The sequence below is a fragment of the Papio anubis genome, chromosome 6, assembly GCF_008728515.1.
Source record: "Papio anubis isolate 15944 chromosome 6, Panubis1.0, whole genome shotgun sequence".
NCBI classification, from domain to species: Eukaryota; Metazoa; Chordata; class Mammalia; order Primates; family Cercopithecidae; genus Papio; species Papio anubis.
The window spans coordinates 115,550,680-115,574,716 of NC_044981.1; the positions used below are offsets into that span (position 1 = coordinate 115,550,680).

The 24,037-nt window shown below is 34.4% G+C and overlaps 1 long non-coding RNA gene across 4 annotated transcripts in view; it reads left to right on the forward strand.

Annotated features, from left to right (window-relative positions):
- The first annotated feature begins 3,427 nt into the window (after positions 1-3,427).
- LOC110743148 overlaps positions 3,428-24,037 on the forward strand; it is a 197,511-nt gene continuing 176,901 nt past the window's right edge. For all 4 annotated transcript variants that reach the window (XR_002521722.2, XR_002521723.2, XR_002521721.2 and 1 more), the window contains exon 1: positions 3,428-11,575. This is a non-coding gene — a long non-coding RNA (uncharacterized LOC110743148). The remainder of the gene's footprint in view (positions 11,576-24,037) is intronic.

The window sequence follows — 24,037 nt, forward strand, 5'->3', positions numbered from 1 at the left end:
TGAACAGGGCAGGAGTACCGAGCCCATCACCAAGTTACGACACTATATACTTTACTAAGAAGGGAAAAGGGGTTACTCACACTGCATACAATAATAGCACACGACCTCCAAACGTAGGTTAAAGCTGGCTCAGGATGGTATGTATGCAGAGGCATTTGGTATTGGGGGGAGGTCCACTGGGCTTCGGGATAGATGAGTTGGCTTTGAACCTTAGTTCTGCAACTTAACAGCTTTGAGCTCTTGAGAAGACGTAACATTTCTGTCTCCCTCCTTTCATCTGTATTTCCATCTGCCCCATTTAAGTCAAGGATTATGTCACTATGTGTTTTAGGGCACTGTGAAGAAGCATAAAATTTCTAAGTTATATCATATGCATATCAGATTCTAGATATGCAAGGCCTGAGAAGACTGAGAGGGAGATTTATGGTGTATGACCCAGAGCGTGCAAAGGAAAGATGGATGGATGAGACACTCATGTGCAAACAGCCCCCTCAAGTACAATGTTACAGAGGGAGCTCAGCCACCTGGCTCTATTGTTTCTTCTCATCTCCCTGCTTCATCTACACCTTCTTGCCCCTAAAGCATAGCCTTCACAAAAGCCTTCAACTCAGCAAAGTGCATTTATCTTACAGTGTTTAGTGAAGGGTAACTTTGTGGAAGCATATCAAAAACTATTATATAACTCTTTTAAAACCTGCATTTATTTACATATGTCTTTCAGTTTTCCCTGTTCTAGCTTAGATTCATACCTTTACACTTGTAAAAGAAAATAGTACCATATAAAATCTATGTATGATGAAGTTTACTAGCAGATTTACTTGAAAAAAATGTGTAAATTTTAACTTCAGAAGGGAAAGAACTAACGACAGGAGGCATTAGGTAATGTAATATCTTATTTTCATTGAAAAATCATATATGGATTTCTGTTATTACGAAGTCAGTGTAATTTGTGACTGACCTCTTACTTTTGGTAGCTTTTCATGGATTAAAAGGGAAAATAGTGGAGTATTTAGGGTGTTAGGAACTGCTGATTGAGTATAAAAGCCACTGACATCCACAATATTTCTTTGTAGACAAAATGAAGTGGGCAGTGACGATTGAGTTCTAGGAGGGTCTAACTTTAAGAAGAGATTCAGCATGAATTGAAATAGCTATAAGAACTAGATCAGGGTTAGTTGGAGCAGTAACTGAAAACATTTGTTTTCATAAAGACCTAGTAGTTACTAGGTATTTCTTGTTCTAATTGTCCACCAAATTAAAAAAAAATACTTAGTAATGCTGGTTAATGTTTTTGTTTTTAGGTTTAGTGTAGTAGTTGTCTGTATTTTTTTTCCTTTTTAAAATAAATTTTTAATTTTAGAAGAATTTTTATTTATTTATTTTTTGAGATGGATTCTTGCTTTGTTGTCCAGGCTAGAGTGGAGTGGTGCAATCTTGGCTCACTTCAGCCTCCACCTCTCCGGTTCAAGCAATTCTTGCCTCAGCCTCCCGAGGAGCTGGGATTACAGATACCCACCACCATGCCTGGCTAATTTTTGTATTTTTAGTAAAGACAGGGTTTCACCATGTTGGCCAGGCTGGTCTTGAACTCTTTACCTCAGGTGATTCACCAGCCTCAGCCTCCCAAAGTGCTAGGATTACAGGTGTGAGCCACCATGCCTAGCCTAGAAGAATTTAAGATAGTACAAAGTTCTCATATATCCCATACCTATTTTTCCCTATTATTAACATCATATATTTGTACATTTCTATGGTACATTTGTTACAATTAATGAAAAATATTGGTATGTTATTTAAACTGAAGTCTGTAATTTATACGTATTTCTTTAGTTCTTATCAAATGTCTTTTTTTTTTTCTGTTAGAGAATCCCAAATAGTACACCACATTACATTTAGTCTGTGTTTCTCCTTAGGTGCCTCTTGGTTGTGGTAGCTTCTGAGACTTTCTTCATGTTTGATGACCTTGAGAGTTTTGAGAACTGGTCAAGTATTTTATGCAACATCCCTCAATTGGGATTTGTCTGATGTTCTTCCGGTTATTAAACTGGGGTAATGGGGTCGTAGGAAGAACATCAAATGCTATTCCCATCACATCACATCAAGAGTACATACTGATAGTATGTTACTCTGTTGATATTTACCTTGATTGGTAAATTACACTGTTGATATTTACCTTGATCACCTGGCTGGCTGGTGTTTGTCAGGTGCCTCCAGTGTAAAGTTACTCTTTTTTCTCTTTTCATACTGTGCTCTTTGGAAAAGGGTCATGACATGCAGCCCACAGTTAGAATAGGGACTTATGCTCCACCTCTTTGAGGGCAGAGTATTTACACAAATTATATGGAATTCTTCTGTGTGGGAGATTTCTCTATTTTCTTCCACTTATTTATTTGTTCAATTATTTATCTATATCATTGTGGACTCAGATTTATTTTTTTCCCTTGGATTATAAGCCAATACTACTTTATTTTGTTGTTCAAATTTTCCAGCTTTGACCATTGGTAGGTCCTTTTGTTGGCCACTATGTTCCTTTCCATAACCCATAGTTTTTGTCCCTTTCCTTCCTTTTTTTAAGCACTTCCTTACTTTCTAGCACTACAAGATGCTTGCTGTAGGCTCATATTAAATATTTTCTGCACCAATCCTAGAATCAGCCTATTCTCAAAAGAGCCCTGATTCTTTTGACTGAAAAATGGTATTAGAGAACAAGATCTGGGTGTTAGGTGTGTGCTTGTTGAAAATGGGATGTTGTTACTTTTAGGCCCTCTCCACTGACAGAGGAAGGAAATATATTTGTGGATACTAACCCATGTATATACACATATCTATAATTTCTCCCATATTTGACCATCTGTGTCTGCGTTAAGCTAAACATGAGTTCATACTGATGTCTCCACGTCTAATCCATGACCGCATGGATCATTAGGAGGTTCTTTCCCTTGCCTATCTGCAGATCTCACTCCAGCAATGAGAAACCTGGCTGTATCATCCAGTTCTCATTTTCTTAATTGTTTAATTTTAGTATATGATATATACAATCAGTATATATCAGTATAAGAATTGCCCATATTCTTATGAGGAACAATATTATTCACTAGAGTATACTGCTTCTGTACCAATTATTTTTCCTTTAGCTTTACACATTTCTCTCATTTCCAAAGTTACTTAGATCACCTTTCCCTCCCACGCCATTCAGTGAGTGTATTTCATACATTTTTTTGTTTGTTTGTTTTTTTAGATGGAGTCTCACTCTTGCCTAGTCTGGAGTGCAATGGTGCGATCTCAGCTCACTGCAGCCTCCATCTCCCAGGTTCAAGCGATTCTCATGCCTCAGCCTCCCGAGCAGGTGGGATTACAGGCTTGCACCACTACACCTGGCTAGTTTTTGTATTTTTAGTAGAGACGGAGTTTCGTCATGTTGGTCAGGCTGGTCTTGAACTCCTGACCTCAGGCAATCCACCTGCCTTGGCCTCCCAAAGTACTGGGATTACACAAAAGAGCTACCATGCCTGGCTGTGTTTCATAAGTTTTTAATACCATTAGATTTATTTTATACATTGGTAATACAGTCAGCCTTGTCACATTCTGCATTCCATCCTGGGGTATTCGAATCTCCAAAATGGTTTTGATTTTTAAAATTTGCATACAATAAGGTTTACTCTTTATGCTGAAAAGTTCTGTGAGTTTTGATAAATGTATAGTGTCATGTATTTATTATTACAATATCATACCAGATGGTTTCAACACTCAAATAAATCCCTGTTCTTCATGAATTCAAGCATTACCTAATACCTCCCAAACACCTAGAAACCACTGATGGTTTGACCATTGCTCTAACTTTGACTTTTCTAAAATGTCAGATAATTGGTGTCTTTTTCTTTGTCAGCATAGTTACTAGCCTACATTTATTAAGTATTCACCATGTGGCTTTTTCTATCTATGTGTTCTTCAGGTACTATCTTATTTTAATTCTCAGACTAACTGTTTACAGGAGGTGCAATTATCATCCTTAATTTACAGAAGAGAAAACATAGAATGGCTATGTGTCACTCCTAAAGTTGCACACAGCTTAGAAAAGGACTCGTCAGTTTAAAACAAGGGTTATTTGGCTTTGAAACTTGTGTCCAACTAGTACATTATACTGCAAAATTCCTATTAAGAATAGTTCTGTACATAAAACAATGGGACTCTTTACGACTCCAAATATGTATTACTTTCATAGGAAAATATGTTAATACTAAGAAGGAAGGAAGGAGGAAAAAGCAGTAAAGGAGAAAGCATGTCAGGTCCAGGAACAGGTTCTGTGGCTCTGTTAGGTTCTGCTTAAGGTCATGCATTATCTCGAGAGGGTGCACAGCAGTGAACATTCTGCTGACTCAGAGCAGCCCTTGAGTTCTACCAACCCTGGAAAAGGTAATTCCAGAGGGGCACATTTCATAACTTTTGCCCTAAAGAGGCTGTGGTGTTCAACATATTTTATTTTATTCACATTGCCAATTGACTCGAGAACATAGTAAATTTTGAAAGTTCTAGTTAAGTACCTTATTTGATAATGTGGCTATTAATACAGATTGCAACTATGATTCATGCCATGTTTTTAATCTTTTCACAAAACTTCAAAGAAGGCTTTTCTATCGTGTTCCCCATCAAACCCTTAAAAGTTAGCCAGTAGATGAATTATTGATTGTTGTTAAAATAAAACACTTTCTTGATATTTGAGAATGTTTTAATGTGAATTTAACCTATGAACCAATGCGTAAGCAAATCATTCTGAGTATATAGATGTGTCTTGGAAGCCCAGAATAAAAAATTTTAATGACCACTTATGAATCTGGTATCAGATTTCTCATAGAAAAGCATTCTCTCCAGAAAAAAAAAAAAAAAAAAAAAAAAAAACCTTAGCCTTCTTTTAGCAAATGATGGCAACATATTGGGAAACACAAAAGGTAATATCTATGTAAAATCATTTAGAAGTGTTCCCTGTGAGGCAATAAAATCACATGTGGAATTTCAATCATCTAGATATTCTGTTGTGAACTGGCATGACCATGGCTTTATACACATGGCATCCTGAAAGAGGAAATTACCTTGTTCATTAGCAAGAGGCTTAGAATGGTCATAACATTTCTCAAAGGTACTTGCATTGGGGGACTGGGGCTGCTGCAACAAAATACCACAAACTGGGTGGCATAAACAACAGGAATTTGTCATCTCACAGTTCCAGAGGGTAGAAGCTTGAGATTAAGGTGTGGGTATGGTTGCTTCCTTCTGAGGGCTGGAAGGGAGAATCTGTTCCAGGCATCTCACCTAGCTTCTGGTGATTTGATGGCAATCTTTGGTGTTTTTGCCTTGAAGATACATCACCCTGATCTCTGCCTTCATATTTACATGACCTTCTTTTTGTATCTCCTTCATGATTTTCCCTCTGTGCAAGTCTGTGTCTGCATCTAGACTTTTCCTTTTTATAAGGACATCAGTCATACTGGATTAGGATCCATCCTTGTGACCTTGTTTTAACTTGATTATTTCTACAATGACCCGGTTTCTAAGTAAGGTCATATAGTGAGGTATTAGAGCTTAGGACTTCAATATATCTTATTTGGGGGACACAATTTAACCCATAACTCTGCCACTGAGATTTATTCTGCTAATACAGAGCCAATAGCCTGTACCATGCCCTACTTAAGCTCCTTTTCCTCGTTCTTTCCATTTACTCTCCGTTCAGCAACTTTCCTGGATGAATTCGGCCTGCAGAATGAACTGGGGGAGAATGAGGATGGGATTTACATTAGGCAAGAGGCTGAGATGGTGTGAGTGAACTAAAAACTCAAAAAACACATGATTCTGGGTAACTGATACTGAAGCTGTTCCTTGACTCTCATGAAAAGATGGAACCTCTGAAAGTGTTCCCTAGATAAGGAGGTCACACTCCGGATTTGGACCAGCTTGGTAATAACCCAAATCCACCATTTCCTTTGGCAGATTATATTTAACATTTCTGAGTCTCAGTGCCCTAATTTTAAAATGGAAATATTAATATTAATATCCATTTCGTAGGATTGTTTTCAGGATTAAATGGGATAATCTGTTGAAAGAGCTTAGTGCGATGCCTATCACATAATTAGCACTCAATAAATGTTATTCAGTGTTATTACTGTTATTTTATTTTCCTAGTCTTGTTATTTTTGTTGTCCAAAAGAAGACATGAGTTCTCCTCTTAAGGAATTTGTATTTTATGAACTACAACTTGAATATGGATGTAAGAGTCTTTCTCAGTTCTCTTTCCTATTCTCAGTCTTTATTTCTCTCTTCTCTTTATTTTCTCTACCTTGAAAATTTCAGTTTCATCTCTTTCTACCACTTACATTTTCACCTATTGATATATTATTCCTAAATCCTTATCTTTGTTTCCAAATACTTTTATGATATATTTCTTATCCTACTTTGGATCAGAATTCTCTGTCTTTATGCATTTCTAATTATTAGAAGTAAAATGAAATAACCTTTGTATCACTCACAATGCCTAACAGAGTGTCTGACACATAGTAGGTGCGAAACAAATATCTGGGGATAAATATATGAGCTAATGTTTCAGAATTTAAAGTCAATCTAGATGATTCAGGACCCAAAGGGTTTCCCAGACTTAAAGGGAGAAATGATTATTTTTTTTTCATTTCTTCTTTTTTGTTTTGAAAAAACAACTGGTCCTTTTCTCAATTTCATGCGGATTTAGAGGCACAGCCAATTAAGGTGTCTGGTGACCACTCTGGCCATAGGCATGGGTCCATGCCCAGGCTAAGTTATTCACAGATGCCCTTATTTCTGGCACAGTGACTTTTTCTCAGATAGGTGTATGATCTGTTTAGGATTCAGCCATCTTTCCTGAGATTTCTCCATGGAAAAGAAGGGAGAGAAAAAATGAAAGAGAGAGAGAGAGAGAGAGAGAGAGAGAGATTGATTATTATTTAATTGGGGTTGACAATCTGGTATAATATGAAACTGAAATTATCACCAGCTTTGTCTTTATCATACACAAATGACTTGTCTGTAGCTATAGAGACTAAGGTAAGCTCTCAGGAAGAAAAGGAGAGTGAGACTTCCATTGAATCCTCTGGACCTGGCTGTGACTGAAACCAGATCTACCCATGGACTTCCCAATTACATGAGCCAATGAATTGCTTTTCATTTTTGCCTAAGCTAATTGTAAGTTAGATTGCTCTCGTTTGCAACAGAGTCTCAATTAATACAAACAATTGGTTTTATTTCTTACTGTCTTTGCTTGAAAGTTCTCATTGAAAGTCATACAAACATAAAGTTAGTTATTTTCTCTATGTAGACAAGTAGCAGAATCTTATTCTATGTTTTCTTGCTCCATGGATTTTTAGTGAAACAAACAGAAGGATCTGAATCTAATTTTCAAAGGAAGCCATAATTATACAATTAGTGATGCAAATATTTGTCTTATAGGTTACCTGAATAGGCTTTCATTGTCCTGGGATAAGACATCAATAGGTATTAATAAATACCATATGTGTATATTGTACTGCAGCAGATTCAGAAGACAGTCTCTTCCCTTAAGGAGCTCACAATCTAGCAGAGGAGATAAAGCATATGCACACAAACAAACAAACAAACAAACAAAAACCGGAACAGTACAACTATCCAATCAATAATTCATGCTGGACTTAGAAGGATGTTTAGAATTCTAAAAGGGAAGGGAAGGAGAGATGTGGAAAAGGGATGAAGAATTTCAGTGGTGATGTGGAGTAAATAAAAGCAGAGATGGAAAAGTAAAATGCTTACTTAGAGGCCAGTGATTCATCCATTTGGCTTGGGAAGGGATACCTGCAGAGGAGCGATAGATCCCAAGACTGAACAGTTAGACTGTGGTCAGATTTTTAAAAGCTCGGAATGTCAGGCTAAGGAGTTAGATTTCAGGTTTAAAGGAAGGAGAGTGGCTACAGGTATTTGGGTGGAGTGGGAGCTGCAATGTGACCAAGCTCTCTTGTCTTAGGTGTTTCAGGATATAGGGCTATAGTGATCTGCCCTAGGAACTCTTAAGGCAGAAGCTAAAGCAGGGAGTCATGCCAGGAGCTGTTGAGACACCTAAGGCATGAAGCGATGAGAGCTCAAATGTGGTCAGGCCAAAGAGAAGGGCAGGGTGAAGACACATGAGAGAGGAAACAAATTTGGAAGAATGGACAGAAGCCAAGTCTAGACTGGAGGAGGAAGATGAGGCAATGGATTTTGAGCTGGGATGAAAGGTTGAATTTTGTGGGGCAGAATTAGGAAATTTAGGAATTTTACTGTTTGAACACTGCTGTAATTTTATATTTGTTTATGTTATCATTTGAATAATGTTCTTCTCTTATTATGGACTATACACTCCTTTAATTTGTGGACTATTCCACTATTTGCTATAGTTTTATATCCAACATTTAGCATGGTACCTGAAATATAACAGTGGCTCAATAAATATTGCTGAATGAATGAATGTTTAGTATGGTATGTAAACTAGCATTCAGTATACACATTAAATTATTAATATATTTATTTGAGCTGAAATTGATATAGTAGTTTGAATCATATTGAAATGTTAAAGCAACTCTGTAAGAAAAGTTATAGAACCAATATTTCCCCAGTTTTATTGAGGTATGATTGACAAAAATTACATTTATTAGGGTATATATTGTGATGTTTTGGTATATGCATACACTAAAAAATGATGACCACAATCACCCCATGTAACATATCCATTACTGTACACTGTTATCATTTTCTTTCTGTGGCAAGAACTTCTGAGTCTACTCTCTTAGCAAATTTCAAGTTTACAGTACATTATTAACTATACTAATTGTGTTATATGGTAGATCCCTGGTACTTATTCATCTTACTGCTAAAAGTTGGCATCCTTTGACCAATATCTCCCCTTTTCCCCTCCTCCAAACTCCCTGGTAACCATCATTCACTTTTTGTTACTGTGAGTTTGACTTTTAAGATTCCACATGTAAATGAGAACATGCAGTATTTGTCTTTCTGTGTCTAGCTTATCTCACCTAGCATAACGCCCTCAAGGTTCATCTCCATTGTTGCAAATGACATTCTATAAAATTATACTTTTTAGGCTGAATAATATTCCATTGTATATATGTACCACATTTTCTTTATTCAAATGTTGACAGACACTAAGGTTGCTTTCATTATTCACTGTTGCAAATAATGCTGCAACGAATATGGGGGGGGTGCAGATATCTCTAAGATATTGATTTCATTTCCTTTGGATATATACTCAGAAGTAGGATTGCTGGATGATAGGGTAGTTCTGTTTTTAATTTTTAAGGGAAACCCCCTTACTGTTTTCCATAATGGTAGTTTTCCATAATATTCATACCAATTTACCATCTCCACAGACATCACACAAGTGTTCCTATTTCTCTACATCCTTGCCAACACACTTTTTTCTTTTGACTTTTTGATAACAGCCACCCTAACAGGTGTGAGATAATATCTCATTGTGGTTTTGATTTGCATTTCCCTGATGATGAGTGATGTCAAGCTTCTTTTCATGCACTTGTCGGTCATTTGTATGTCTTTGGAGAAATGTCAATTCAGTTACTTTGCCCATTTTTGAATTGGGTTATTTGACTTTTGGCTATTAAATTATATGAGTTCCTTATATTTCTGGATAGGAGCCTTGTACGAGCTGTAGGGTTTGCAGATATTTTCTCCCATTCTGTAGGTCACCATTTTCTTCTGATGATTGTTTGCTATGCAGAAACTTGTTTATTTTTGCTTTTATAGCCTGTGCTTTTGGTGTCAAATCCAAATAATCATTGCTGAGACCAATGCGAAGGAGAATTTACCCTGTGTTTGTCTTCTAGGAATTTTACAGTTTCACATCTTATGTTTAGGTCTTTAAATCATTTTGTGTTGTTTTTTGTGTATGGTGTAAGAATAATGGGTCTAATTTCATTATTTTGTATGTGGATATCCAGTGAGGTAAACATCATTTACTGAAGAGTTTATCATTTCCCTATTGTACATTGTCATTTGTAACCAATAAAGAAGGAAATGTTTTCAGGTAAATATTTTCTGAATTGCTAAATGTTACACCAACAGCAAAGTTAGTCATCAAAAGTGCTCATTAAGTCAGCCACAGGATTATCATCTGCTTTCTGCTTCAGTGAATTCTACATAAAGGAATTCTTGCTCAGTGGAATGATGATGCAATTTTCAATTCTGGTCACAATAAGCAACAGGGAATTCTTTTTAATTTCTGTTTAACCATCATAAACATTTGGAGTTAGCCCTGACTTAAAATGCCAGCTGTGTTCTGAACTAGCTGTGTGACTTCGGGCAAGTCACTTTATCCCTCTGAGCTTCAGTTTTCTTGTCACTTTATCCCTCTGAGCTTCAGTTTTCTTACCTGCAAAACGGGAATAACAGTACCCACCTTCCTGCTTGTATTGTTGTGAGGATTACATGGGATAATCTATGTGAAGTCTTCTGCATGGTGTCTGGCTCATGGCAGATACTCAGTAAATATTTTTCAATTGTTGTTTGTACTTTTATTGCTATCATTATTAACTCAACATGTGTGTTTTTCATAGAGGGGATTATGTCTTAGGCATCTTATACCTAATGTCCAACATGCTGTTGTAACCCTAACACCTAGCTCAAGCGTGTTCACAGAATTGAGCTGATACTAAGATCCTCCTCTTGAGAAGGATGAGAAAAACAAAGGAGCTGTTTAATAAAGAAGTTCAGCCTTTGTAATTATTCAGCCATGTGCTTCTAATTCAGGTTAAAAAAATTTGAAGGCCAAAGAATCTTTTTAAACATGTCTTACACAGGAAGGTAGATTTAACTATTTAAATGGAGTCACTGACAAACATGTTCTAGTAAAATAATAGTGAACTTGTGCAATCAAAAGGTGATCTTTACTATTGCTTTGTTAAAAATAGTCTTCTCATCTAAAGCTGCTTTTATATGTGCAACTTTGTGAGATCTTTTTATAATTCTTGTAATGGAAAAGCTAGAATGACATGTTATTAGGATTTTATCATAATATATAAGGTATAACATTACCCTGACTTATGGAATGACTAAATACGTGGAATAATTAGCTATGTTATAGTGAGATTCTCTTCTTTGTGGATTATGTGAATGCTTTAGAAGGTCAGTAGCATTACTATTTCTATTGGAGAACTTTCATTTTTAAATAAATTATAAAAATGACTTTCAATAATGACATAAAATGTAAAACTTTTTTATTACAGGAATTATAAAACATTTTTGCACCAACTATTGTTGTAATTTAGGCTGAAATAATGCCAGTTATTTTGCTACTCTGCTGAAGTCCCCTTTTTTGAGCCTACACTGAACCTGTAATACTTATGGAAAGTGTTACCATAGCAACCTATATTGATGTCACAAGCTCAGGCTTCTGACTTCATTGCATAATGCAGTAGCAACTGGATTTGCAGCAGAAACACTCTGCTACAGAACAAGTGTCTTGGTTCACAGCAAAGAGGACAAAGAAAACAGCAAGTTTTAGGGGGTTGAATCCTGGATTGTGAGTCAGATTGCCTGAGTTCTTATTTTAACCCTGCCTCTCACTTGTTGCCTTGTTTTGAGTAATTGTGTTTACATGTGTGCACTGAGGTTTGAAGCAAGAAAGCTTCCATCTCTAGGATGGACAGAGCAGAGAAAAATTCAGGATATCTAATGTTTTGCATTTGGTAGAGAGCTCAGTAAAGCTAAAACACCCTAAAAATAACTTGACAGGAAAGGAATTACTAATGCTTTGTAGTAGGTATCTAGCTAGCTCACAAAGATAAAAAGGACACTTTGAAATTAAAAAGCATCTGGCTGGCTTTTTTATTTTTACTTTTTTGAAATAGTAATGGGTAAAGGACAAGATTAATGTCCTAATCTTAATTTTAGTAAGAATATAGAGAACTTGTACATAAATATGTCACTATACCTATGTAACTATATTAACATAAAGATCTATTTAATGGGTATGCTGCTTCTCATGTTTATACTGTATACATTAAAAAATAAATGTGTTCTAACTGTGTCATATAAATGTTGATTCTCATTAGTAAACAACTGAATACGTGAAATGGCCTTGCTAATTTAAGATGACATTTTAAACAAATCCTGATGATACATTTCTTAAAAAGACCTTTGCATTGGAGCCTGTAACCTGTTCATTATTTCCATTGGTCTGGCTTCTTGTTAAAGACTGCATTTTAGAATTGAGATGCGAATATTTTGGGATTTGAAAAGGCACTTAAACAAATCAACTTCCACACCAGAAACTAAGGTGAAAACATGATATGTCTTTTTATTTTTATTTTCTCTAAAGTAATAAGGCTAGACATTTTGATAAGGAGAACTATGACCCTTTATAACCTTTCTATTCATATGCTTCAGTCATTCCAAATTATCAGCCAAAATATCACATGCTATAAACATCATTAGCTCAATTCCACGTTGAATAACCCCCATGAAGACACAATTTGTTAAGTCTTAGGAAATTTTTAAGTTACTGTTGAAAATGTAGAGTGAGGTAGAAGTTGGGGGCATATTTTTGAATAAGCACTTAAATGCAATTAAACTCCACATTATAAAGAAGCACAAGCATTTGCATGAAGTGCAAAAGCATCTTTTAAAAGCCAGAATTTAGTGTACAGTGTTTTCTAAAATATATAAGAATGCAAATTAATTCTTTCATTGTAGGCATCATGCCTCTCAAATTAGCTAATGTAACCTTTCTTTTATACTAACAAAAACTTGTGTGTTTGTGTGAATTTAATTAAACAGATTTTTATTCACTTTATTGACATGAAAAGGTCCTAAATGTACATAGTAAAGTTTTGTAAAAGAACAGGTTGGACCCCATTTTTTTATTTTCGTCTTAAGCAAGACAGCAATATTGGTAATTTTCTGGACTCTATGTAGTCCATGTGCTAAATTCCACCATTTTCTATATACAACTCCTGCGAATAGCAGAGACTAAGCACCCACTGCAAAATCATGAATATCAAGGAATCATACATATAGAAGGAGCTTTAGTTTATTGACCAAACTGAGATCTGATAGATTTAAGTAACTTTCCAAAACTTAATTGGTAGAAAAATCCATACCTCAGCCAAGAACTTGTTCTGTCACATTAGACTGTCTGGATCCTTCTGGACAGCTTCTATCCAGAATCACCTCCTTGACTAATCTTGAAATTTCTATACTGTCCATTTCTTGAGATCTGTTCTTTTAGCTAAGTTTGTAACTATAAACTAAATTTGGCTATTGATAGTTATTCAGTTAAATTTATTCAACATTTTGAAGTGTCTATGTGTGCAGAGTTTTATAGTATATAAAAACAGCATAAGAGTATTTATAAAACTCTGGTGGGGTGATATTACTTTGAAAAGTAAATCAACAGAAAACAAAATCAGATGCACAGTAATGCTGTCAAAATCATATACACAAGAGTTAAGGGAATTCCAGGAAAGGGAATAATCAGAGGCAATGAGACCATGGACTTAGCCAAAGAACATTTCTTAGTGGTGTAATATTTCTTACATTTTAAACCTTCTTCTGTCCTGTCTCTCTATTGCTCCCCCTCTCACCCTCAATGGTGTTTTTTTTTTTTTTTTTTTTCCATCATACAAGCAATCCGTGTTTATTGTTGAAACATTAGGTAGAGGAGTTGAGCAAAAATAAAAGGATAATTCTGTGATCAAGAGATTATCTACAGCATCTTCTGCATGTGTTTCCTCAATGTTTTAATCTTACCTGTAGGCACAAACACTTTTTTTAAAAAAATGGGAGCATATTCTGCATATTACTTTGTAACTTTTTCTTCTTATATAATGATATTGTGTAACAATCTTTCTGTGATTATAATTAGAGATTTATCTGAATTTCAGTTACAGAAAATTCTATATATGGCTGTACCATAATTCTTTTAATCATTTTGCTTTTTTTAGACTAGTCAATTCCCAGTTTCTTGCTGACATAATTTATATATAAATTAAAAGCTATATGTGGCCAGGCACAGTGGCTGTAATCCCGGCACTTTGGGAGGCCGAGACGGATCACTTGAGGCCAGGAGTTTGAGACCAGCCTGGCCAACCAGTCTCTACTAAAAAAAACAAAAAATTAGTTGGATGTGGTGACATGCACCTGTAGTCTCAGCTACTCTGGAGGCTGAAGCAGGAGAATCGTTCGAATTTGGGAGGCAGAGATTGTAGTGAGCCAGGATCATACCACTGCACTCCAGCCTGGGTGACAGAGCAAGACTCCATCTCAAGAAAAACAAACAAACAAAAAACCCCACCTTTATACGACCTTGAACACTTGTTCAATTTTTTATTTAATTGAAAATAATTTTGTTCAAATTTTTTGAGATATAATTGACATACACTCAGATGTTTTCTGATTGTAAAACCCTAGAAGGGGAATAGCTGAGTCAAAGGATATAAGTTATTTTAAGAATTTTGATACATGTTGAAAAAGTGATTCCTAGAAATACATCAATTGATAATGTCACAAGAATGAGATGTAGTTCCCTGCTCCCGTGCTACTAGTGGATATTAGTATAATTTTTAATCATGGCAAAGAGCTGGAGAAAATATAGTACTTTAATAAAATTTGTGTTGTTTTTGTGAGATCTTCTGATGTGGAACAGCTTTTCCTATTTGAATTTAATTCAATTAAAATTCAAATTTCTTATTTTAATTGACTATGTATATCCTCTGGTTACCTATTGGGTATTGGTCTTTTTTTAAATTAATTTAGAAGGGTTACTTTTATAGTAAAGTTATATAATTGATTGCCACATACCATGCTAATTAGTGTTCTAGTTGGCCATTTTTCTTTTAACTATGGCTTTCATTTATTTGTTCCATGTTATTCCATATTTTTTACATACGCAATGTATTAGTGTTCTCTTTTACGGTTTCTTCTTTTGGCGTCAGCCTCCAAAAGATCATATAAATATTGGCTATTTTTTTTCACAGCATTGATTTTCTTTTCATTTATTTCTTCTAGAAATTATTTTGACTTAAGAAGTGAGATATATTCAAATATTTATTTGAATATTTTTCCCAGTGTTTTTCCCCACCCTTCTGAAATCCAAAGTTTATATGTAATTTAAAAAATTCTGTTGCGTAATCTAATGCCAGTATCACAATTTTATTTAATTAATTATTGTCTAATAATTAAATAATTGCTTACTTGCTTAAATAAAACAATCATTTTATTGTTTAAAGCTTTTTGTATCATACTTATAATAATGTTGTAAAAATAATTATAAAACCTATGCTTTCTCCAATGGGTGTACAAAAAGGGGATATTGCACTAGACTCTTTCCTTTCATTTGCCATTTTAATCCAAGACTCACAATTTTATCTTTGTTGTATCTAGTTGAAATTAATTAATTTTAACTGCTACATTATATTTTTTATTAACTATATAATAATATGTTACGTTATCTTTTCAGGAGGCGTTTGATTCATTTATTTGTATTCAGTACTTTACACGAATCTAGTAAGATGATTTTATGGTTTTTATTCTTAAACTGTTAGTGAAGTGAATTACACTGGTAGATTTTTCTAATGATAAACAACTTGCAGTTTTGGCATCAACTCAACATAGTATCATTTTATAGACTATGGGGGTTCAACTTAGTTATATTTTTATTTAGGATTTTCACATCTGTGGTGTCCAAGGAGATTTTCCTTTCTCATACTATCCCTAGTTTTGATATGAGAATCATACTTGCCTTAAAGGATGAGATTGGAGATGAGATTAGAGCATTCCTTTGTTCTCTTTTTCCCTGGAAAGGAAATTTTGTCTGTTCCTGTATTTATGGTAGAATTTTTTGTAAAGTTGTTGGATTTTGCAGTTGTTCTTGTTGTTTTTATTGTTTGTTTTAGAGAAGTGTGACTCCTTGAATTACGGTGGAATTGCCTGTAAAGCTATGTGAAATTTTGTTGTTCTTATTCTTGTTTGTTTGGGGGAGGGATGGAAGGATACGTAATTTACTGGTTTCAGTTCCTTAGTGGTTATATAAATCCATGTATATATGATTTTGTTTGGAAAATTTCTACTTAGTTTTGTTTGGTAAATTGTATTGTTTCTAGAAATTTGTTTTATTTTAAAGTATTTATTAGTTTTATCTTTTGAATGTCTGAAATATAGTCCTTTTTAATGTTTTATTTGTGTCTTCTCTCTTTTGTCAATATCACTAAAGAAATTTTTTCAGCCTTTTCAAAAAGTAAAATTTTAGCTTCCCTTACACCTCTTGTTATCGTTTGCTGTCTAATAAAGTAGACAAAAGCTGAGTAGCTTAAAATAATCATGATTTTATTACAGTTCATGATTTTGTGGGTCAAAAATTCAGATAGCGTTTGCCTGGGTCATTCTTTTGCTCCATGTGATATTAACTGGGTTCATCTCGTGGTATTTGCCGGTGGCTAGTCTGATGTGGAGATCCTAAAATAGCTCTGCTCACATGCCTGGTGCCTTGGTAAGAACAGCTGGAGGGCTGAACTCACCTCGGTGTTTTCTTCTACCCATGCAGCACAGGGTCACTCCACATGTCCTCTCCAGCAGAGTAGTCAGACTTCTTATGTTGCAGCCAGTGCTCCAAGAACGTTCTGAGAGACAGAAAGTGTAAGTTGCAGGTTCTCTTAAAGGCTAGACATAGAACTGGCAAAGCATCACTCTGCCATATTTTTTGTCAAAGTAGTCATAGAATGAAGATTCAAGGGAAGGGAAATCATGCCTCTTTCTATTGAGATTAGTAACAAAGAATCGGGGCCATCTTTACTCCATCACATTGATCCCATGTTCTGTGAGTTATTCAGGAACAATGTTTTTAAAATTCTAATCATGTGTATCCTTAACAGTGTGTCTCCTTGGGACCTAGGAGACATATCCATCAATTGCAATATATGATTCTAATTTGGATCCTGACTTGAACAAACGAAAATATGAGATAATCAGGGAAATTGAACACTGACTAGCTATTTGAGACTTTTAAAATAAAGATATATGATGATATTTTGGTTATGTTAAAAACAAAAAAGCCTTTCTTACATAAAGTTACAAACAAATATTTATGGATGAATTTGCTTCAGAAAAATATCAATGGGAGTGAGTATGTAGATCGACTATGAATTGAATAATTGTTGAAGTTAGCTGAAATGTACATTTGCCTTCCATATACTATTTCATCTACTCCTGTAGGTGTTAGAAATTTTCATAAAAAAGTGAAGCATTTATCTTATTGATAATAATTTCTAATTTAATTTCATTGTTGTCAGAAAAAGTAGAATGCACACTTCCTCACTCTCACAAATATACACACACATGTACTTATGTACATACATATAAATTAAATGAGACTTGCTCCTTTTTACCTTAACACATTCAATTATTCAATTTTGGTAAATGTACTATATGTGCTGGAGAAAACTATGAAATCTCTAATCGATTTATCTGTCAATGTATACATTAAATCAAGTTTGGTAGTCCTAAATTTTCATTTTTTATATACTTTTTCTGCTTAAACTGTTAGAAAGGTGTGTTTAATCTTCATATTTTTATAATGATGTGTTGATTTCTATAATTCTGGAAATGTTTTGCATTGTGTGTAATTTGAGGTTATCTTTAGCTTCATATTACATGTATAGTTGTTATATTTCATTGAGATTTAAAACTGTAAATAGTATCACTTCTTGCTAATAATCTATTTTATATTAGAAACTATCTTTAGAATATTGATATAGTTTTCCCAGCTTTTGTTGAGTTATTATTTACCTGCTCTATCTTTATTTTTAATTTTTAAATTTTTTTTAAAATTTATTTTTAGTTTTTGTAGGTACATAGTAGGTATATCTATTTAGGAGGTACACAAGGTGTTTTCATACGACTTGCAATGTGTAATAATCCCATTATGGAGAATGGAGTATTCGTCTCCTCAAGACATTTATTCTTTGTGTTACAAACAATCCAATTATACTATTTTAATTTTCTTAAAGTGTACAATTAAATTATTAATTACTATAGTCACTCTGTTAAACATACACAAACCACTAGCATTTCCATATGCCAATACTGAACAATCTGAAAAAAAATCAAACAAGTAATCCCATTCACAATAGCCACACATAAAATTAAATACCTACGAATTAAGAAAAAGGGAAAGATCTCCATATTAAAAACTATAAAACACCAATGAAAGGAATTAAAGAATATACCAAAAAATGGAAAAAATATTTCATATTCATGGATTGGAAGAATCAATATTGTTTCATCAAAATGTCCATAGTACCAAAAGCAGGCTGCAGATTAAATGCAAAATACCAATGACATTCTTCACAGAAATTAAAAAAAATTTTTTTAAGTGTATGTGAAACCACAAAAGACCAAGAATAGCCAAAGCTAATCTGAGCAAAAAGAACAAAACTGGAAGAATTATATTACCTGACTTGAAATTATACTACAGAGATAGCTCTATTCTGTTCCATTGTTCTATGTGTCTGTTTTTATGTCAGTACTATGCAGTTTTGGTTACTATACTATAGTATAATTAAGGTTCTTTCTAAGGTAAGGTTCTTTTGTGGTTCCATATAAATTTTAGGATTTTTTGTTATATTTCTGTGAAGAATGTCATTGGTATTTTAATAGGGATTACATTGAATCTGCAGATTGTTTTGGGTAGCATGGACACTTAACAATATCTTTCCATTTTTTGAGGTCCACTTCAATTTCTTCCATCAGTGTTTTGTAGTTTTTATTATTGTTATTTTTATTGTAGAGATCTTTCAATTTCAACTCTTTAACTCCTAGGTATTTAACTTTATGTGTGAGTATTGTAACTGGGATTACTTTTTTTGATTTATTTTTCTATGGTTCACTATTGGGATATAGAAATGCTACTAATTTTTGTATGTTTATTTTGTATCCTTCAGCTTTACTGAGCTTGTATATCAGTTCTCATAGGTTTTTGGTGGAGTCTTTAGGTTTCTCCTAATATAAGATTATATCATCTGCAAACAAGGATAAGTTGATGTCTTCCTTTCCAAATTGGATGACCTTTATTTCTTTCTCTTGTCTTAGACTCTCTAGATTTCCAGTATTATGTTGAATAACTGTGGTGAGAATGGACATATATTTAAATCATTTTCTGTCTTATTTTATGTATGTCCCTTAAATAGAGCATATAGTTTAATTTGTTTGGTTAGCTTTAAATTTTTTTTTTTAAGTGACAGGCTTGGTCTATACATAAAAATATTGTGATTAGTGACATATTTTTCTTTATTTCTGTGACCTTTCTGTTCGTCCTCTGCTTATTAATGTTTCTGTTTCACTTACCCATTTCCTTTCCCTAAGTCTCTCAGATTTTATCTGAAAAGACTAGAAATATCTTTACTCTGAATCTTGAAGACATTTTTTAGTTATAAAATAGTAGATTAAGAATCATTTAAAAAATAATTTCCTGAAGAAATTATTCCACTTCTAGCTTCCATGGTTTCTACTGAGAAGTCTGCCTTTATTTTAATTGTCATTCCTTTATAGATGGTCTCTTCTGTCTCATTAGTTTTAAGACTTTCCTTTAAGTTGTGGGATTCTACATTTTTCTACACTATGTGTAGGCATAGATATCCTTCACGTATCTCTCCAGAAACTTTCATCAATTCTAGAAAAATTTCCAGTATAATGTCTTTGAATATTCTTCTTATTCATCCTTTATAGTATTCCTTTCTGAGCGCTTCTCATTCGAGTATTCATGTACAATTATCTTTCTTACACATGTTGCATTTTCTTTTTTCTGTTTATTCTTCCTGTAATTTCTTCAGAGAAATCTGCCAAATTCCTAATTCTCTCTTGAATTATACCTAAACTGCTAGTCACTTCATCTCAAACATTTTATCTTATTTATTTTCATTATATTTTTCATTAGGTCCCTTACACTTTTTTAGGTCGTTTTAATATTTTTTAGGAATACAGAGTTGTTGAACACATGGAATCAAATATTGCTTTTTAGATTGGAAGTTCATAAATTGTGTTCTGAAAAAGAAGAATTCAGGTTGAATTTCTATTGAAAAGGATTAAATGAGTTTAATATTGGCTTGATGGGGAGGGAAAACATTTAGTATTACATTTATCCACAAGGTAAAAATTATCACTTTTTTCATAGAAAACCAAATGATTTGATGAAAACTATTAGAGAATGGCAATTATGAATAATATGAATGCAGTTAGGAAGAGACTAAGATTAGAGAAACCAGGTTAGAAATGCTTTTTCTATTAACTAGGTATGGCCAAAGGGCTGAATTGATCTGGAAAGGAAAGCTACTCTCTAAGGGACTTAAGTGTTGGTAGCAATTAAGGAGTTAAAGGTGAGAGAAGGAATCAACATGTCAGTAATAATAATGCTGATGATGTCATCACTACTACTGGGAGTCCAAGAATGTAATCCCTAAAACTTGCTATTTTATGATATATTACATAGGAATATTTTATTTAATATTCTTTTTATGCACTGAGAATAAATATGAAGTTGCTAAGCTTTACAGCCTAAACAAGCTATTTCTATCATTGCGTTCTGTATCCAACACCTCTTATATCCCAATTCACAATCTTTCAGCTTCATGTGTCTTTTGTTTCAACTGCTGCTGCAGTAACCAGCTGTGTGTGGGTTCAGAATGATTTCACTTGGAACTTGACAGTGTCTTACTTTAACACCATGCCACGTGCTTCTTACCTCTCAATCGAGGACTCCCCTGTTGAAAAGGGAGTTTAAGTAATCTTACTTAGTACCCACAAATGCACAGTCTGGAATTTCATGGGAATTAAGTCCCAGTGAACAAACTTTGGATTAATGGCTAATAAGATAAATGATAAATACTTTCCCTTTCTTCTCAGCTATCTATGGCCTTGAGGTGCAGTTCATGTGACTTTCCATGGGAGAGTTCTATGACATGAAGAAGCTTAATTGCTGTTAACTAGTTTAGCAACACTCTCCAATCAACTTCTCCTTTTTCCCTACCTTGTTTCTTTCACACTCACTCTCTGATAAAAAGTAGCAGCACGTAAATCTTGACATTATGCTGTGCTTGCTGAGGTACTGAGGCTAAAACACCTGCCCATATCTTAGCCCGTACTGAGGGGATATGGCTATTTCCTTCACATTTTTCAGAAGAGGATTGAATAGGGATGGACATCTAACACAAAGGCTCACACACAATTCAGCAACTAAGCTAATTATTTTACTCGATGTGTACAGGGAAATGGGAGTCTGCTTCTTTAGTTGGTCTCAGTTCCACTTAACTCATGGATTATGAGCATCTAGCTAAATGGAATTTGAATCTATTATATATAACAGATTATTTACATAGAGATTATATATATATTATAATATGATTTTTTGAGACAATACAGATCTTAAACTCAAGCCAGCTGGTTCACCCAGGACTCAACCAAAGAATCAGTAATCTCTTCCAATAATGGATGGGAAATGGCCTATGGTGGCCTTACTGAGAGACTGTTCCAGTGTTATACCATTCTAAGGGGTTTTTAAGGGTGAATTTGATATGGGAATTTTACTTTTAATTATGACTTTAGAACCAAGATGTTACCTCTATAGAGTACAGAGTTTTGGGACATGAGGAGATCTCTGCCAAAAAGAGTAAATGTTAGAATGGCTTAAGAAGAAAGAGATGTGATACTGAAGTCAATGTTATCATGGATTGCCTTAGCCCTACTTTTCTAGCATTAGGGAAGATAAATAAAGCTACTAAGATGGAAGACACAAAGTTGCTTGAGGACCCCACATTTTTAAGTAGAGGAGTTTCTTTCCCTCCCACTTAACTCCTCATTTCTATAGCCCAGATCTTGTTTAGGTTTCTTCACCTTGTGGTCCAGGTAAAGGCATTTGAATGCCAACCATGTTCCAGGCCCCTGACTAAATACTTTATGTAGTTTTCCTTATTAAAAATCTGTAACACTGTCAAGAAGTAGTATTATCTCCAATTTACAAATGAAATTGAGGCTCTGAAGTCTAGTTGATTTACTCAGCTAATAAGTGAAGGAGCTAGAGTTGAAATGTAGGCAAATCTAACAATAAAGCTTGCTCTCTTTCTGGCACGCAAGACCCTGTCCTTTATGTTGCAGACTCTCTGGTCTTATCAGAGTTTCTTGGAGTTGACTTGGAATGCCCTTTGTAGGAGGCAGGAGAGGTCATTTCTTTCCCCCCTTATATGATAAAATTTTCCTAAGAGTCCTTAAATTATAAAGCTGCCATCATTTCTTTACAGCATTGCCAAAAGTGGAATGAGGTGGTGGGACCAGAAAGGAGGCTAGAGGCCATGCCCTGCAACAGTGGCTCAGCTACACTTCCCTTGATACCTGTTTTGACTTCAGAGTCCTTTGTCTTATGATTTTGGTGGCATTTAGGTAAAGCCTAAATGTGAAAGTGGATGGTTTAGTTTTCCTGATGGAAAGCTTAATTTAGCTCTCCAGTATGTTGCTTGTAGCCTGCTTGTAGATATAATTGTTTACTTAATGAGGATGCATCCTTCCTTTCAAAGCACTGCCTTTAAAATGAATTTCCATAGATTTACATAAATTCCCTGGGGATCACTATAATGTGAGCAAAGAAAGAATTGCCCAGCTGTGCACTGATTTAATAGAATTATGACGCTTTAGGGTGTGGACTCTGAAAAATATATCTGGGGGAAATAGTCACTCAAACTGTTGGAGAAATAATCCCTTAAGTGAATTTTCTCTGATTCCAATAGATTTTAGAAGCCAACATCAACCCAACAATTTTTTTAAAAATTCTTCTTAAGAAAAGCTTGTGAAAATGCTGTTCATTTAAGAAATAATCGGGAAGGGGAACATCACACACCGGGGCCTATCATGGGGAGTGGGGAGCGGGGAGGGATTGCATTGGGAGTTATACCTGATGTAAATGACGAGTTGATGGGTGCTGATAAGTTGATGCACGTTATGCACATGTACCCTAGAACTTAAAGTATAATAATAATTAAAAAAAAGTAAAAAAAAAAAAAGAAATAATTGGTTTTATTTGAGAATGGATGTTAATATTTTATTATAGCAGTTTTTGGGTAGAGGCATTGATTTTAAAATAGTTTGGTTTAAAATGAAGAGAATTAGCTAATGCCCAATATTTCACCCTGTCAAAACTTGAAACTAGCAGCATCCTCAATACATTTACCCGTAAATGTAACAAGGGTTCCACACCTCATCAGGGCCAGAGTATATTAGTGTTGCTTTCTATGTCCTTCACACCTTAATCCTTGTTGGTGATGTTTAAAAATCCAAGAGGTTATCAGTTTATGGGGATCAAAGGTTTTATCTATTCAACTTCTTTGCATCTTCCTTTAGATGGTGGTGTCTCAAACAATTATGTGATTTTATACTCTGTGGCTGGTTCTATAGGTCAGTTAGAATAATATAATAACAAGGGTACGATCTTATGATTCCCTTGGCATTGGAACATAGTACTGTGAATGACATGCTTTTCAAGATAATACTTCATCCTTAGCTAGCTGTCTATAAATGCATATCTTTGGTTTACAGGGACTTACTCAAGAATATGAGTTGATGAATATTAATTTATATTCTGTGTTGGAAAAACAACCACTGATATTGAGTCAATAGGTTCATCTTTGTGTATGAATACATAAATCCATCAATAAATATTTAGCAATATATGGAAAATACTCAGTGGGAGAAGCAGAAAAGGAATAGATATTGTTTTCGTGGCATCAAGGAGTGTTTAGCAGCCATACCAAAAAAAAACCAACAATAATAATTCACACATATTGTACATTCATTATGAGCAAGGATTTTTCTTTCATTATTTCATATAAACTTCAAAGCAACCTTAGGATATAGGCACTCTGATTATCCCATTTTACAGAAGAAAACTGAGGCAAGAGAGGTTAAATTACTTGCTTCACAATTAGTGTGTAGGGTAGCTGGGCTACCA